Source organism: Andrena cerasifolii, chromosome 9 (genome assembly GCF_050908995.1).
Source record: "Andrena cerasifolii isolate SP2316 chromosome 9, iyAndCera1_principal, whole genome shotgun sequence".
Classification (NCBI taxonomy): Eukaryota; Metazoa; Arthropoda; class Insecta; order Hymenoptera; family Andrenidae; genus Andrena; species Andrena cerasifolii.
Window position 1 is genome coordinate 3,768,163 of NC_135126.1, and position 17,916 is coordinate 3,786,078.

Here is a 17,916-nt window from a genome sequence, read left to right on the forward strand (position 1 = left end):
TTGAAAAAAAAATGTATTTGGGTGGAATAGCGAAAAGAATAGTAAAGGTCGATTTTTAAACTTTTTTTTTGTCAGCTTGTAATGAAAATTAAAAAAAACCGATTGTAAATTGCAGTAAGTTGTATACGTGCCTAAAATTTCATCAAAATCGGCTAACGTTGCTCCGAGCTACAAACGTTTAAAGATCGCAGAATAAGGTCGAGAATCGCGAAAATTCCCGAAATCAGCGATTTCGTTAACCGATTTAATGAAATGTTAGGCACGTATACAACTTACTGCAATCTACAAACGTTTTTTTTTAATTTTCATTACAAGCTCACAAAGAAAGTTTAAAAATCGACCTTTACTATTCTTTTCGCTATTCCAACCAAATACATTTTTTTTGAAAACAACGAAACGCGTCAGTTAGCAAACTACTCCTTCTAGCTTCTCAAAAAAACTCAAGTTGTTTGGAGCAATTCTAAAAAAGTTATGCGATTTTAAAAAGTGTCCGAATATTAATGCGAGCCACTATATACACATTGATAGTCGTATATCATGCGTATCTAAGTTTGATCCAGAGTTTCTTTATCTTCTGCTTGATCTAGATTAATTCGTGATTGGGTAATTTAGTCGCGGTGTGTGTAAGTGATTAATTGGTAGCAAGACTGATATCATTTTAAGTGGCGTGTTTCTTTGCAACTGGTGCGTACAGAGTTAACTGACTGAAGCTGTTGTGTATCTTGAATATAAGCTCCCTTTCAAAGTTTATTTTACCGTAGCAAACTTTCAAAAATACTTCGCGAAAACGAATAACTATACAGCTGTGAAAGCAATCCGAGGAGCTTGCTAACTTTGTTAACGCAATCAAGACAAGCAGAAAGCTGCCAGAAAGATTCCTGCTTTGACTCAGCCAGAAAGTTTCAAAAACACGTTATTGAAACGGTGAGCTGTAGAACTGTAAATTCGAGTGCAGCGCTGCATCGGCAGAAATAGTCGGGGAACGTTAGAGATCCGCGCAACGGATGCACCGTTCACCAAACATATCAGCTCGTAAATCATTTCTCTGCAGCTCCGTTCCCGACCAATTTAATTAAAACGCCTCTTTATGTTACTTGTTGCAGGTAAGAAGCCGGGCAACGTTCGTCCCCCGATAGTCTTATCGTTCATCGGTTCGGTGAGTGGTGCAAAGAAATTTTAAATTGAACCGAGCGCCTTGCGTTTCGCCGCCGAGCCTCCGGCGACGCGTTAAGGGACGCTAGAATGGGGCGACCGGCTTTTAATTACGACACTTTCTCCGCGAGGAAGGAGATACAGTCGAGATTGCGTCGCGGTCGCAGTTGCACCTAAAAAAATTGTCACTAGCCGGGGCGAAGAGGGGCGGTGCAACTGGGATCGTTCGACAGATCCTTTGATATCGGTGACGAGAGTGCCGCGTGGCGGACTCTCCTCGATCCTCGATGGGGGCTGATACGAACTGCCAAATGTCACTGGGCCAGACATTTCTATATTTGAATTCGAGGTTCGCATGACGGCGGTTCGATGTAGAGAAACGGGAGAGGACCGACGTCTCTATCTATCGATCTAACTGCCGGCTGGGCCGCGTGACGTTCAGTCTGGAAATAATGTTTTGTGAGTCTCGTTGGGGTAGTTGGTTCGTTCTTCTACCCCCTCCCTACGCCGTGACCGCGGTGCCGACCCTCTTTCCTCCGCGCGGCTCTCTTTTTCCTGGGACAGTGGCCACTGATAGCCGTGGATGCCGCGACAAAAATACAACGTCAGTCAAATCCTTAATCCTGGAAATAGAGGCGCTTATCTGCGCTGACGTAAGTGGCGCAACCGTATGAGAGTATCGTGATACGCGGCTATCTCCTTCGACACTATCTTTGGAAATCGATCGCGAGGATGGACAGAGCGGGTCAGAACCGGGCACCCACGTTCTCCAGTAGCGTTAGATGTGTGATTACGAAGATTGTACGTAAGTCGCACGCTGTTCATCGTCCACGATGATCGCGCTGGAAGAGGTTCGTTACACCTCGAGGGACGTCGCGTTACCCATCCAGAGGGCGATACGGGAGGGTGCGCGGTCAGCGATGATTATAACACGGAAAATCGGTGAACAGTCGAGGAGCGGAATTCCCTCGCGCGGCGCAACATTAGCGGGTCGACTTCTCTCCGCTGAGATACAGTTGCCGACGATGCGGCTGGCGTTGGGCGAGACACGAAATTCACGTCGAGGCCTTAAGCAGCAGCCTGGTAATATCCGAAACGGTAAGTTGTGCACGCTGCCGGTGCGCGCATCCGAATCCACCGTCTACTACCAGCAGGAATATCCATTTCAAGACATTTAACCCGGCCGACTGCCGCGACGAGGTGAGACGGGATGTACACAGCTTCTAAGATTACTAGGCAGTTTCATTACGCTTACGAAAAGACCTCTCCCCTACTACGTCTCGGTCTCTACCCCGTCCCCCCCCCTCCCCCCCTTGTTCTGCGGCTCCCTCTCCCCCGTTCCTGTTCCCTTTGTGTCGCGCAGAAAGGTTTTCGAGAGGATCAAGACCATGGCACGTCAAAACCGGAGACGAGAGCACCCACGAGGAACCGAGACGGGACTTCCTCTTCCTCCCTTCTAAAGTTTTCTGGAAAGTGTCTCGAGCGATGGGGTCGCGGAAATAAAACTGATATTCCACGCTAAATAGACTGGTCCCTCTTGCCAACGACAAAGGGAGGAATTGGATTCGTGATGTGAGCCTGATTTATTCCTTACATTTGAGATTCTGGATTCGTCTGCGTTACCGTGACGGTATTCTTCGTTTACTTGCTTGCGGTAGGGAAGACTTCGGGGTTCTCATTAGGTTGCTTATAGTGTATTAGGAATTCGAGGAGCGTCACGAAAATTCAGTCGCACTTGTTGACGTGGAAATTATTGTAATTCTTTTGTCATTGGAGGCTCTGGTTCTGATTGCACGTGAAAATCGTTGGCTGCGAAATAATCGCCACCATGAAATTCGTTGGGGTTGGCAATTTCTGGAGTAATGGCTGGGACCTGATTGAAGACAATTTTACGTTTACGATGGGTATATAACCTCACGCGAGGGATATTTGCTGGTATTATTATGCTGATAGCAGCTGCAGTTAATTTTATGCCTTCCGTTTGTAAAATTTCATCCTCCATTTACGATTGTTCGCTCGAAGAGGAAAATTGCGAGGCTTCACTGGCAGTGCCGCTGGACGGGGATGAAAAACAAGAACGCATCGCGTCATTTCCATCGTTTCTGGGTAGACGGCAGTTAATTATTATCGACACGAGAATGTTATACACGCGAGAATTCCTAGCGCATTTTCAAAGGGCGCGGATCTTTTAATTACCGTTCGTTAATTACTTTCGCGTATCGCGTAATCCCTGTTGATTAACGCGGAACGCGGAACGGTTATCGTTCGGATAAAAGACACACTGAGTTATAGTGGAATTTTCGAAGGAGCTGAACACGTGCTCTCGACGTAATTGACGTCACGGTTCAAAAACGGATCGATCAAAATTGTCGGCGATAGCTCAGTGCTAATTGAATGCGAAGCATCGAATTTTCCAGGATCAAGCTCAGTGATAGGTCACTCGATAATCAATTTTAACTCGCAGATATCGACATTCCTGACAAACGGGGGAAAAAAACAGAACTGACTGCGAGAAACACGTACGATTATATTAATACTGTACTATTATAAACGTCGATCAGACTTAAAGTGTCTGATATAAATGTTAATATATAGTATTAATATATTTATAGATACTAGAACGTATTAATACAATCAAGAATAACTTAAAGTATATCCAATTTGAAAAGCTCCACGAAGAAATGTACAGACAGCGATATCCTTGGTAAATCGAGAAAACAAAGTTACGACGAGGCTAGAGTTCATTGATGAATGCGCGGAGAATCGACTCGAGGGGTGAATCTGGCCACGAAAGGTGGTCATAATTCGAGAAGTGGTAGGGAGTGTTACCGACTAACCGGCCACGCACCATTACGTCCTAAAGCGCGCATTACGTGTAAACCAATCTAAACGAGCGACAGTCATTACGGAGTTTCGTGGAACAGGGATGCAAGGGACATAAACCTGCGTGTACATTTGGGTGTAAGTTGGTGCGGAGTTACTGTTGGTTTCTCTTCCTTTCGAGAACGAGCACAAATGACGTGGCTGCATTACCGAACTGCGATGTGGCGGCTTCCGTGTTTCGTCTCGTTAAATTCCTATTCGAGATCACAAATTGGAATCACGAGGAGGAGTAATATAAAGAAAGGTGATCGAAGAATTCAATAGCAAGTAGTGTGTTGACGATGGAACGCTCTTGAATCTATTGAAATGATATGTTACGAGGTAATACAGGGGCTATTTTCAAATTTTCTCTTCTCGTTACCATTGCTTTTATCAAATATAACTTCTCTGGTTATCATTCTAACGTAGCTCGCGATATTAGCAGAGTCTTGATACTTTCATAATTATTCCCAAGATATTTCAAACATCAGCATTATCTCAATCTGATTGTATCTTTTTCGGGATATACTACTTCGGTAAAATTGATCCACCACTGAGAACGCCAATTAATTTTCGACAGCCACTTTATCGCGACAATTTTCTGAAAACTGACAGAAATATCTGCAGCGATATTACACTGCCGATCGCGCAATTTCCGAGGCGACATTAATTTCTCCTTAGCAGAAAACAACGTCATCCTTCTTATATAAAGTGCATTCCGTCCCAACCCCCTCAGTCTCGGCAAATTTGCAAAAGGAAACGGTCGAATTTAACTAACGCGCCTTCGGATGTTGAATTACAGCCGACAAGGGAGCAGGCCGCCAGGGTTGTTGTACGTTTGAGCGCAATGCTAACGACAAACACGTAAATACGGATCGGACGCGGTCGTCGTAGTGTACTTATTCGTGGAAAAAGCCACCGAAGGAGCCATTAAGCTGCTAGTATTCAAACCGACGCGGAAGGAAAAGAACGACGCGTTTCCTCGAGGCTCGGTTCTGCGGCAAAGGAGGCAACCCTCTTATTAATACCATTAATCACCTCATAAAGATTCAGCGGAGGGACCGGGCGGAGGAAAAACAAGGGCTCGCGGTAAAAACGAGCCGGGGGGGGGGGGAAAGGTTCAAGGAATCCGCCGAACTCCTTCGAGGATAGTTTTTAAGGGCGTAAGCAGTAAGAAAGGGCCGACTGGCAGCGTATTGTTTCTCACGCAACTTTTCACAGATTTCACTTAGTTCGCTTCGAAGCAAGGAGCTGGCTCCGGTTCCGGGAGAGTCCAGGCCCTTTTCTTCAATAAAAATTCATTTCCTTCCTTTGATTTACTTTAAGCACCGAGCCAACTCGTTCTTTCCTCCCCCCCCTCTCGCCCCCCCCCACACTGCCATCCTTTCTTCCCCGTCTCCTTCTTTCTCTCTTTTATCCAATGCCCTCTGCGAGGAGACGCTAAGAAACGCTTGGAAAACGCTTGGGCCAGATATAAATTCCTTCGCGACGGCTCAAGCGCAACGAAATCCTCGTGAAAGCGATTCACGTGACAAATTTCGCCGCGTTCCGCTTACCTTCGCCGGTAAATGGCTTCGTCGCTTAATGAATCTTTCTTTACGAGAAGGATACGCTCGCTGACGGTTACTTCTTCAGGATCCTCGTCGACAAATGGTGTAAAAACTCTGCGACGGCGCGGGGTACTTCTTTGCTGTTTGTTATGTCTGAAGTGGTACTTGCAGTGGCTTGCATACATATGCTCGTGTTTTTTTTCGAGGGATCTTGGTATATAACAACGCTATTAAATGTGTTAATCGCGCTATCATTCTGCTTACTCCAGCTTAAGTATCTACGAATAATATTCGAGTTGAAGTTACGGTTTCGCAGTTGAGGATTTCATTGATCAGCGTTGTCTGACCATGTCGTCTCATTCTACTTGGCGTAGGAACTTCATATAGGAACTCGCTGTTACTTCGAGCTCCCTTCTTTAACTCTAGACGCAAGTGTGAATATCGCGTTCGCTTTGCTAGAAGCCAATCTCAGAACGAGGTTGCTTCATCGACAACCGAAATTGAACGCGTCCGACTCATTTGCATCTCGAAACTGCTCGCGAAAAGAGCCGAGACGCGGTCGACCGCCGTGAAACAAACGCCAATCTCGATGAGCGTTACGCCGAAGCACAATCTACCGCAAAGCGTGCAAAGCTTCTTCGACGAGCGGGCGAGAATCTCGAGAGCCCCTGATGCCGCGGTGCCTCGTTTTCGTGCACCCTATTAATTACGAGGCAACGGCTCGCGTGATTCGAGCTATTTGCCCATCCACCCAACCTTCGGTTTTCTTAGACCGACTCTAGACTCCGCTTTTCTCTCTCGCGAATCACGAGGCAGCCTTCGAGCGAACGGTGAACAAATTCCAAGCAAATGAGAGCCGCGGATTCAGCGGAAGAACTGAAGAAGACGGACGCCCGGTTGCCACGGATACGCCGAAGCGGTTGATCGCGTCTGATGTTTTAGGAAAGTTCTTGAGCTGCTCGTTTCGATTTTGTAACAGGGATCAGGAAGAGGAACGCCCGCGTGCAAGCACACGCGCGTGCACATATGGGGGTGCTTTTCGTAAGAAAGCAAGAGGAAGGAAGGTCATGGAGAAAGAGATGGCAATGGCAAAGGGCGGTTTCGCGGGTGGCAGAAGGAAAATGGAGGTGAGTTGGCTTGGATGAGCCGTATCTTGGGGGATAAGTATCGAACCTGAAAATCGCGACCAAAAACCCGACTGGCGCAGCAACGTCATGCGGAAAACGACGAACTGGGTCGATGCCGAAGAGTTTCGCTGCAGTTGGCTGGTCCAATCGAGTATCTATCCTCTCTTCCTTCTACCGTGCCCTTCTTCTTCCTCCACCGTCACGCTCACCCTCCGTCCTCGTTCGTCCCGTATGCGGGGGGGGCTTTGAAACTCCGAGCGACTGTTTTCCTCATCGCCGACGAAAACATGTTGCCCTTGTACTGTCGTCGAGACAAATACCGAGAGCACGAGTGGCGGCGGCAGGGGCGAGAGGGCGGAAGAGGGTATCCGAAGAAGGATGGAAAGTTTTCCACTGTTCTTTTCGTTTATAATTTATGTTTCGCCGAGCTCGGCTGAGACATTGTTATCGATTCTGTTACGTAAACAGGCGGGCATAGTTTTTGCGAGGCTTTGTAACGCACTTAGCTGTTTAAACGCTGGCTTTTGTTCGATCGCGGAGTCGCGGTTGAAAGAGAATCCTGTGGTCGGAAGAGTCGGATGCGCTGTTTGCTCGCTATTGACGTAGCTTCGCGTTTAATTAGTAATTCATTCAGGGTGAAATAAGCTTTCGTCGGCACAAACGCTGCAGTGGGACCACTCCTTTCCAACTTACTGTGTAATATCGTCAAACAACAAGGGCCGGCGTTGCGCTTGTTTGTATCCGGATCAGAGGCTAATCCAAATTTGAATCGGAAATTAGTGATCTCCATTCGGCTGGTCCACCTAAGGTAATTGTGGGAGAGTTGCCGCAGCTTACGCAAAATTGTCATCGTGTCTAAATTTTGTAATGAAATTTTTTTCCAAGGTAAAATGCTATTAGTTGGACACCTTGTCCTACTACTAGTATTAAAGAAAATCAAAATTTTAATATTTGTCATCTTTTAAAAATTGAAACTAGAAACGTCATTTTTTAGGAGAGACGCCGCACATAAGGGAGTGGTGCCGCATTTGGAAAACGTTTAATTTTCCATTTAAACGTGTTAATTTTAACTTATTATTTTAAAAAATAGTAAAAGCAAAATAAAATGAAACATCTTTTTTAATTTATAGAGTTATAAAATTACACATAAAATAAAAATAAAATGCGAAACAGAGTAAAAAGCCCACAAATATGTTTGGATTATCAGATTTGTCATTAAAAAAGAAATAATTTGCCTTCCGATATCACGGTATATATTTTGTGACACTCTTTTTATTTTTAACATTAACATTTAACATTTTATCATTAAGTCGACTCAGGTAGCTTCCGATACAGTGCTTATAAAATTGCGGCATCTATCCCAAATGCCCAGGAGAGACGCTGTACTTTCATATGTCCAAGTGCTGTGTCGAATGTGACCTACTCTGGCCGAGAAATATTCCACAGAGTTCCTTTAACGTATTACAAAAGTTATATCTCGAAAAACTAAGAATTTTTAACTACTGCGATAGCAAAAATAAACTCAACGTAGGTACAACTATTGAGGCAAAGTGCGGCAGGCTTACCTCGAAAAAGAGCAAAATCTTTAAAGGTAGTAATGGAAACACGTTCTTGCTTATTAATCTAACCTAAACTAACAGCCTAAAGCAAACAAAATCGTCAGTGTTGTATTTTATTACCGATAACCCCGAAATACCGAAGGACGGCGTCTCTTCCAATGCGGCATCTCTCCCACAATTACCATAACTAGTCGCGCAGGTTTGGTAATCATCAAAGGGTGCAAATATGGCGTCACGTTGATTACAGCGTTTCCTCTGGGCACATCTTATTAATACTCCTTTAATCACTTTTAAATATACAGGGGCTATTTCCGCGCCGATGACCGACCCAGATCGTATACGAACTGAAATAGATTCTACATGTCATCGAATTAATGATTAAATCCAATTGCATCAGCTACTCATGTAATTACATAATGATTCAATATTGCTCGTCTGTCATGATCGTGAGTTCCTAATTAGGAGCCCCACTGTTCAGCTTATCGCTTCACGACGTCCGCTATAATTCCCATAGAGCGAGGCTCTAGCCTCGCATAAACGGTGTGTTGACGTGCCCGCGAAGCCCGTGTAGCGCATGCTGACCGATTGAGACCCTGGGGGAAAGGGCGAACTCCTCCCACGCCCGGTGATAATTCAGTTATATTCCAATATCATGATTACATGTCATCCTTGGCAGTTGACAATCCCCAGAGTAATGACTATTGTGGAACGGTTGCAAGCGGTCGTACGATCACGTCGACCGCTTAAATTCTTGAACCGAGAGAGAACACCCGGACGTTCGTTCTCTAATCCTCAACGGCCGAGGAAACATATTGCCGCACGTCCCTGCTTTAATCTTACGACGTAACACGGTTCGTGAAAGAATTCCTGTCTTCTTAGCGATCCAGCCGCTCGGGAAACTTTCCTCATTTCCTGCACGCGGGGCTCTAATAATTTAGAAATCACACTGCGTGAAGTTTCACATTCGTTTCTGTGCCCCTCATCGATTTTGATACATTTCTAACAAATGCTGCTGCACATGTCCAGCGTGCTAAATAGGCTCTCCGTCAGGTACATAGAATTCGAAAGCTAAATGGAATCACGTACGCAATGATATCCCAGCCGGGGGCAATTACGAAGTCTTCGGATCACAAATGACTTTCCCCTACTCGGTGAAGATTCAACGCTGTTTCCGTCAGTTGTGAACGCGCCCCTCGCCCGACAGAAGGAAGCACGCGCTGGTGCGGTTTTCCCGCCAAGTTCATTCAGCATCTTGCGTTGGATGTAAGCCAAATGCTGAATACAGCAGCGTCTTCCCCCTCGCCGTTGCCTCACGTAGTTGTTATCATCCTGAAATGGCAAGTTGATGTTGCTAACACCACCGAGCGTCGCTGGCGCTATAGAACAAGTAACCCAGGCTCTAATAAGGTCGCGCCGTGGCCCTATTTCGCAATATTTCGCGACCAATTGTGCGCGACGTTAGGCGGGAATAAATGTGACAGCCAAATCCGGCCGGGAGTTATTGGTCGCATTATTCCCAGAGAATTCCCCCTTTACGGAGGTGTTCATCGCGCGCAACGGCGGCATTAACAATTCTGAGAAAAATTCCGTTGCTTCGCTGCTGCCGGGCGATGAAATTGGAAAGCGAAGCTTGCTGCATTTGAAACTTCTTCAGGGAGGTCCAGCTCTCGGAGAGCGTTTCACTCGTCGCAACAAGTTATCGGGTGCTTTCTTTATTGAAAGAGCAACTTACCTCTACGTTGAATCGTTTACGGATGCGATGCGAAGGAATTGCGTGGGAATCGTTACGTAGACGCTCTTTGATCTCATTCCGACTGAAAGAGGAAAACACTTGAATATGACGCGATTCACGTGACTCTGATTTCAACCCCCTATTTCTGTTTTTCCACGAATCCTCGCCGCGTGCCTCAGAAACGAACACGGCTCGGTGCGCGGGTGTGCGTACCGTTCATAGTATTGGCAGCGAGCCAAGTCACGTTGCGGCTCAATGAAATCTTTCTAGGTTAGGTTAGCCCCTTCCTTCCGCGTTAAACGTAGGATACGTTTACACCGACACGTTGGCCGTCCGCGCGCGCGTGCTCGCACGGGAGAGGGTGAAAGGAGGGAGAGAAAGAGAGAGGAAGCTGGCCTTTGGCCAGGGAGAGAGCTCGTCGAAGTGGCTGCCTTTAGGATCCGACGGAAGTAGTGGTGGTCAATATTGGTCAGACCAGAGGCTTCTTAAGCACGAGCCCGTACCACTTCGAGGCTCGGCTCCGGGGTGTTGCTCCGCTCCCTGGCAGCTGTCAGTGAGATATCAAATCAAGAGAACGGTCCATGTTTCAGACCCGGATGTCCCAGATACCGGACCCTGAAATAAACCGGCGTTACTGGGCGCCGTGACATACACCGATCCCAGATAGCCGAGGTGAATCAGGGGAACGATTCCTCTGAATGTTTCTCGGGATTAGATTTTTCAAGACGTGTCCCCTATCTCGCCCCTCCCCGGTTCCGCCATTTTTCATATACACGATCGGGCGGCGAAGTGCGCACACGGTATCGCGCGAGTACGCTCCTCTGACAACGGCCCCGGAGATTCGCGCGAAGAAACACTCCATTCAATATATCGCGCCGTGCCAGGAATTTAGCTCGCGGACGCGTAACAAGTAGTCATGCACCGCGTTTCGGCATCGCTACAGTATGGCTCGCGAGAGCACAATCCGCCCTCGCACCCTCCCCCGAAGCCACCCCCTGACGTTCACCACTCGACCGTTCTCCCACCCTCGTCGTGCGCCTCCATCCCGCCGTCAAGCGAGCGTGGCGTGGCGAGGAGGAGCAGTCAGGCAGTCAGGCTCTCCGCTGGCATTAAGTATTCCCGTTGGGTCGGCGTGGCGAGGAGGAGCACGGAGTGGCGCGGCGCGGCGTGGCGTGCGTCGCGTCGGTCGATGCTGGGGTGCTCGCGAAGGAAGGAAGGAAACGAGCGAGAAGGAGAGACGCCGCGCCGCCCCGTGCCGCGCCATTCACCCTCGCCCATAACCTCTGCCTCTGTCTCTGTCCGCCTCGCTTTTCTACCCTCACCACCCCCAGCTCCCTCTATCCCGCAGGGGTGCTTCTCCCACCCTCTTCGTCGCTCTCGCGAGCTTTCTCCGGTTAGGATTGAGAGGCGCTACCCCCCTCGAGCGACGCCAGCGCCCTGGGGGCGCCTGCGCGCCTCGGAGGGGTGGCGGATCGCCTGACAGTGGTGCGAGCATGGGCGAGGGGAAAGGGGCCCCTCCTTGTTCTGTCCCTCGCTCCTTCAACGTGCACCCCACCATCGCGAACCGCGCGCCTCCATCACCTCCCCCCCTCGCTACGGCTCCACTGCCCGGGCCTCCACGGTCGCCCCATTCCGTTCTCGGCATCACAGCGTACAGCACTGAACCCGACATACCACGACAAGGAGCGCGACAACGACCACCTGCCTCTCTGTGCTCTACGGATCATCTGTCTGCCCGCGCCCGTCTCTCTCTCTTCTCACCTTCTCGCCTGCCCTGTCCGCTCGATCGCCGCTCGTTACGCCGCTCCCGCGAGAAGAGAACAGTAGCCCAGGATATTACTCCGTTCAGCGGCTGCGAGACGCTCGTTGTCGCGAATATACATAAACACCCCGTGACTGGAACACCGTACCGTGACGATCCAAGGAGTCACGCTCCGAAACTGGTCAGCCCCGCAGTGTGCCACTTGTCTTCGTTGTTCCACGCGTGTTACGGTCCAGAGGGATCTCTAGATTTCCAGTGTCCGCGGCTTGGGTAGCGACCACGGGTTACGTGACTAGTGTGTACCGCGCGCGAATGTAAGCAGTCGAGAGGATCTCTCGACTCTACTAGCCAGCTTGTGTTGCTACGACGATTGGATTCACCGTCGTCCCTCCGTTGTTGTCATCGTTGCCGTCGTTGCCGATTGTTGTGGCCGTCTGCGAGGCTTGACGTGCGATCGCTGGATACACCGTGAGGAGAGCCACTCGCCAGACCTGTCACCGAGTGTCTGATACGTCCACGTATCCAGGAAACCGTGCCGAACGAGGCATATATACGCGCGTGTGCTGAGAAAGCGTGAACGTGCGACACCGAGACACCACGTCTCTTTCTCCTTTTCTTTCTCCTGTGACGGAGAAAAGCCATAGCGTTGATCGCACGGCACTCGGTACTCACGGCAGTACTGAGTGACCTGCAGCACCCAGCAGTCATCGAAAAGTGTACACGACGGCGGTCACCACGTACATCACGCCGCTCATCACCCCAGAGAAGGTCAGTGGTACATTCAAAAATCTTTCCCGAGTAATCGTAAACCTTTCTGTCCGCGGACCTCGAGCGGAGTTCCGATCATCCTCGAGGAAACTGGTGTGCCCCGGTGAACGTGTAGACGTGTATCGATGCTCGCATCTCCTCGCATTTCTCTCTATAACACGTACGCATATACGCGCGTGTGTGCGGGTGTACGTCGCGTGCTGGTCGGAGGCATGTGTGTGGGTGGAGCTTGATCCTGGACGTCATCCGTCGGACAGAGACGAACTAACTCGGGCTCGGTGGATCCTCCGTCTCTCTTTCTCGCTTTCCACCCTGTCCCCTTATCTCGCGCACCGTTTATTTCTCCGGACAATGTGCAGTGACCGAAAAGTTTCGCGTAGATGACGTTCGGGCGATGCTCCGCAGCCCCAACCCCTCCCAAGTCTCCCCCACGGAAGTTCCGAAATCCTTTTCTCGGAGACCATCGTCTCCGATGCGCCCTGGATCTTTCATACCCCTGTCATCTGTTGTTCGACTCTTTCCCTACCCTCCGTGTTTTCCTTTTACTTTTCTTATGGCCGCAAGGGCAAGTTTTCCGCTGACGTCTCTCGCAGGATGTCACTCGATAGAGCTAACGTTTCGACGAGAGAAAAATCCGCGACCCCTTTCCGGTATTCAGACGCGAGATAAAAACTTCCATCCGTCGGTGTTCCTTTCATCGTGTCTGGTCTCTTTGAGAATCGCGGTCGTGCTGGTTCGTCAAATCGGATGAAGGAATTATTAATGGAATTAATAAGTTGAGTGGTCCAGCGGACGACGGAGGGTAGAGTACTATTTCCTTTTCAACGGGGGGAGGAAGGGGGAGGGGGGGAGGGGGAGAGAGCGCACTCTAGTTCCTTATTACGTTCCCAGCCCTCTCAAGCAACTTATTATCTTAAGTCCTTGGGTTCTCCAAGCGAAACGATAACGAGATCGTTACTTTCGAAGTTCCCGCCTCGCGGCCGCCGCTCGATAATTATTATTTTCCCTTTTCATCGGGTCAGTCGAGCGGGCTCGAGAGTGTAGTTTCAAGACTGCTCCCGAGCAAGTTATTCCAACGAAATCGCGCGGATGTGGCAGCCCGACGATATCCGGCTTCTATTTTTCTGGGGCATCTATTCCAACACTTTGTATCGCGATTTTAAATACGTTCACCTACTTCCTTTGTCGCACCATTTCTTTGCCCGTCTGTCTGATCTCAGCGAACGTCTCCGTCCCCCTGTCGGCCGGGGACGGGGCGGTTCGTTTCTCCAGCAGATTTCAATTTATCCTAGATGAAAATCGTTTCCCGATTAAAGTACACAGTCCCGTCGATGAGGTTTTTAATTTATCTGCCGCCGGAGGAACGATCGCTTTCGTGAACGTGGCGCGCATTAAAACGATCACGAACGAACCCGCTGATGCGTCAAGCGAGAGTAGGTGCCGTTACGTCGTCGAGATTTGGGTCGCGACCGATTTCTTTCGTTCCGCTTTATTACAACGGAGCCTACCCCACCGGAGTATCGACTTCGATGACTGCGTGGATGATCGCCTGCCTCGAAGCCCCGCGCCTCTGTGTCTGTACGCCAGCGAAGATGGGGGATGAGTTTTTTCATCGGAAGCTGGGTTCTTAATGCGACGGACGTGGTTTCAATTCGCGACGCTTTTATCTCGTGCGTGGTACACGCATCGTTTCAGAGAGAAGACGTCGACATATTTCCCCATGTATCATGGGGGGGGAAAAAGGTAGATTCCCTCGTACATCACGCGAAGACAAAAACGGAGACGTCTGGCTACCGCGCATGAAAGCTGAAATTTACGAGTGCTCGCGCGAGAATCTTTTCTTGAGGCCCCGGGGTGGTAACACTTACACCGAGTTGCCTGTTCTTCTTGGATTCTATTGCCAGCGGGTGTGGAAATGGAAACGAGTCTCGTCCTGCTTGCCTGTGAATCCTATTCAGTTGTGTATCGTTTCCGCACTGATGTTAGAAGAACGTGCAAGGATTTTGATCGTTCTTTTTTTACGAACGTGTCGAGGGTGATAACGAAAGGGAGGGTAGCTGTCCGATGTGTTCCTGTATCAAGAAGTACTAAGAATTTCAACTAGGCGAAAGTGTTTTGGAATCTGAAAGTGAATGGTTGTCAACTACTTCCAATTCAACCCCTTCTCGCCCTCTGACTTTAAGGGTCTCTCTGAAAGAGTAGTTGATACAATCTGACAGTTACTACGAGTTCTAAAGAAAGTGATATCGCCATGTTTAGGGCTGATAGCTTAGCAGGCACTTCCAGTTTAATTCCATCCAACTACCATTAATCGATCACTCCGTTTAACTCCGATTACCTCGGTCTACACTCTTGCTATTCTACTCAAAGCCCGCCCATACATCACGGAACAGTGATCCCTTGCAATAAAATCAAGTTGCACGGTTTCCAGCCGTGCCACCGCCATCCACGATAAAGTGCCAGAAAGCCCCCGCAACGTGAACATATGAACGCAATAAATATTTTTCATTCCCGTGCGTGAAAAGTTTCCTCAAAGACGATTGTTGGGGAAGCGGGAAATGCCCTCTTGATTAAACGTTGCGGCAGCGAAATGTATTATAACCCCGGCGAACGACGCTCCAGAAGCCGCGGCAGTCCACTGAACTTAGCAGGATTTTTCTCAGAAAAGCGATACACCCTTGGGAGTCTGGCGATTGTTCCGCGTCTTTCTCCCTGCAGAATTCTCTAAAGCCCTCGCCCTTCCCCGCGACTCTCCCCGAGCTATAGAGCGAAACGGCGAAGTTGCTGGCGTGACGAGCTCCTCGTTCCCTCCCTGTTGCACACGCAGACACGTACACACGTACCGGTGGGTCCGGATTTCAGTCTCGGCCGACGAAAGAAGCTCGGTTTGCTCGTTCCGTTACCGCTTTACGCGAGCAAAAGGGACGTAAGCGGATTTCGTGGCGGCCGCGCGACGCTGGCTATTCTAGCGTACTGGAAACACGAGGGGAAGGCTTGTTATTGGGAAGGGACGAATTAAAACCGGCGCGCAGCGTCGCGACGCGCTCCGTATGGCGGCTCCTCTTCGGGGGACTCTTCACAGGGCTCCGCGGAGAAATCGAGAGGTCAGGGATTCTTGTTGTGCGGCGAGCACGAGCTCCTTAGGATCTGGCGGTGGTAGATGAGGCGAAAGGGAAGTAAATCCTCTTTGTGCGTAATTATTCACAGCAACCAGTTTCGCGATACTGGCTCCGGATTCTCTCGAGAGTACGTGGGAACTTCGGTAGAACCAGTAATCGGATGAAAGAAGAATGGTGCTTTGGGGTTTTCAGCAAGTCTTTATACCCGATACTCTATGAAGACTACTGTGATGAAATAAAGTCGCAAAAGTGTCGTTCCATATTTACTCCTGCGCTACTATCTTCCCCTAAGAAGATCGACGCTCCGTGCTCCGCCAGACAAAACAGCATTACCATTCTCCCAGAATTAAGTCGCTGCTGGGAACACACGAACCTCCAAGACAAGCTTAAAGCTCGCAGCCTCGAAAGAGCCTCGTCAACGCGCCGCTGCATGGAGTTGCATTGCGAGTTGCTCGGCGAGAAATCCGGAGGAATAGTGTCAATCTTCAGGCGACGAGAATCGTGACAAATATCAAATAGTGGGAGCAGCGGGGAAAGTGTGGAGGAAGCTGGGAGGCTCTCTATTCGCGCCGACTCGCCTGTCCCTAGGGCGCGTGTGTGCACGCCAAGCTGAGCGCAGGGGATGAAAGTGGTCGGTTCGAGTCACCTACTTTCGCATTTCGCTCGTTTGTTAACGGCAGAGGGTGCGACGCGTCGCAGCTATCCTCCGAGGTGGCTCATCCGACTGGACTGGCCAGGCAAGATTTAAAAGCGTTTCGATGTAAACAGCCCTGTTATTCGCGAGTTCGGCCACCTAATTCCTTCGATCGGCGACGCGTGTTCTTCCGTCCCTTCTTCGCGCTCGGCACATGCCCATCCCTTGCTTCCTACGGGGCGAAATCTTTTCAGTATCGGGAATCTGTGTCTCGCTTGGAAGGAGGGGCGGTGGAAGATGGAGAGATTCACTCTTTTGTACCGTGCGTTGCGTAGATTCTCTACCAGAGGAGTGATCGACATGTTTCTTGAAGGAAAATTGCTTTGCGTAGACTTCGTACAAATTGACAACGGAGTTGAAATGAAATGGAATTTCGAAAGTTAATTTCGACGGTGTCCAAAGGCATTTTCACGGTGGCGCAGTAGCAAAGATTGGCGACTGTGCCGTTATCGACAGCTCCGCAGTGGTCCAGTGCAATTATCGCGTTAATCGCCTGATCAATTATACATATAGTCTCGTCGCTTTTCCCAGTTCATAGAAAATCACTGTTCGAATAATGCCACGCCACCACATCGGCACCCCTAATTTCCCCTCACGCGCAGAACCGTCCATGACAGCGTTGTATTATTAATCAAACGATTACCTATTACATTATTCGCGCGCTACGCTGCGGGGCAATCGATACGGTCCTGACAATAAATTGTCCATGGCGAAACTATCGAACGAACTGTTTCCCCGTGGCTGTGAGCAGCGAGAAACAGCACTGGAATATCCACGTGGAATCAATTGCAAGCTGGTGGTCTATGTGATGAGAAGATCGCAAAAGAAAAACTTGTTTCGGTCAATTAACGAGACGCGTGGCAATTATGAGCAACGTTTCCTGGATCTAATCGAGGATGACGAATGGTGGAAGGGAAACGGTGGGGAAAAATGGAAATAGAAAGAAAACGATCGCAGGACCATTCTGCGGAAACATGGAACGTGAAACTTTTCGCCGATATTCAATATTTGTCATTTTCTAAAGCCAGCGTGCTCGCGCATATAACGGAGCTTAGCTGTCCTGCGTGCTTTACCTACCCACTTCCTTTTCTGTGCCGGGTAAATCGAGCGTGTTCATCGCGTTGATGCATGCGACTGGTGCGTGAAAATACGTGCACGCGGTTTCAGAAACACGCGCGTATTGGCGAATTCCCGCTTGCGACGCGATCGAGAGGATCGACCTTTATTAATTAACGCCCCCGGTGAATTTCGTAGCTTCCTGTGTCGACGTAGCCAGCCATTTCCAGCTTGGATGCCTCGCGATTTTCGGGGAAATTAACCGAACACCTTTCACGGAACATTCTCTGCTAATAGAAATTGCTTGTTTCCTGTCGCGGTTATTTGTTGTAGACAATTGTTTGGCACATTTCTAACTGCTCTGGAGCTTCTTAGACAAATGTAATAATGCTTTGAAGGATTAAAGGGTGAACTATATTCCTTTTACTTTACATAAGGGAGGATGGAATATTGATCGACTGGTAGGGATAGTTTTGATTTGACTGCGATGTTATCTGTCACTCTTTCTACGTTCCGCCTGGGAGTTGCGATCGCA

General features: G+C 49.1%; 1 protein-coding gene across 12 annotated transcripts in view; it reads left to right on the plus strand.

Annotated features, from left to right (window-relative positions):
- Positions 1 to 17,916, plus strand: part of Rbp6 (RNA-binding protein 6) — a 792,696-nt gene that overhangs the window by 545,496 nt on the left and 229,284 nt on the right. The window contains exon 1 of one of the 12 annotated variants that reach the window (XM_076819591.1): positions 11,529 to 12,512. The exons of the other annotated variants lie outside the window; for them this stretch is intronic. The gene's annotated coding sequence lies outside the window, so the exon portion shown is untranslated. Of the gene's footprint in view, positions 1 to 11,528; positions 12,513 to 17,916 lie in introns of those variants that run through there. 12 annotated transcript variants of the gene reach the window in all.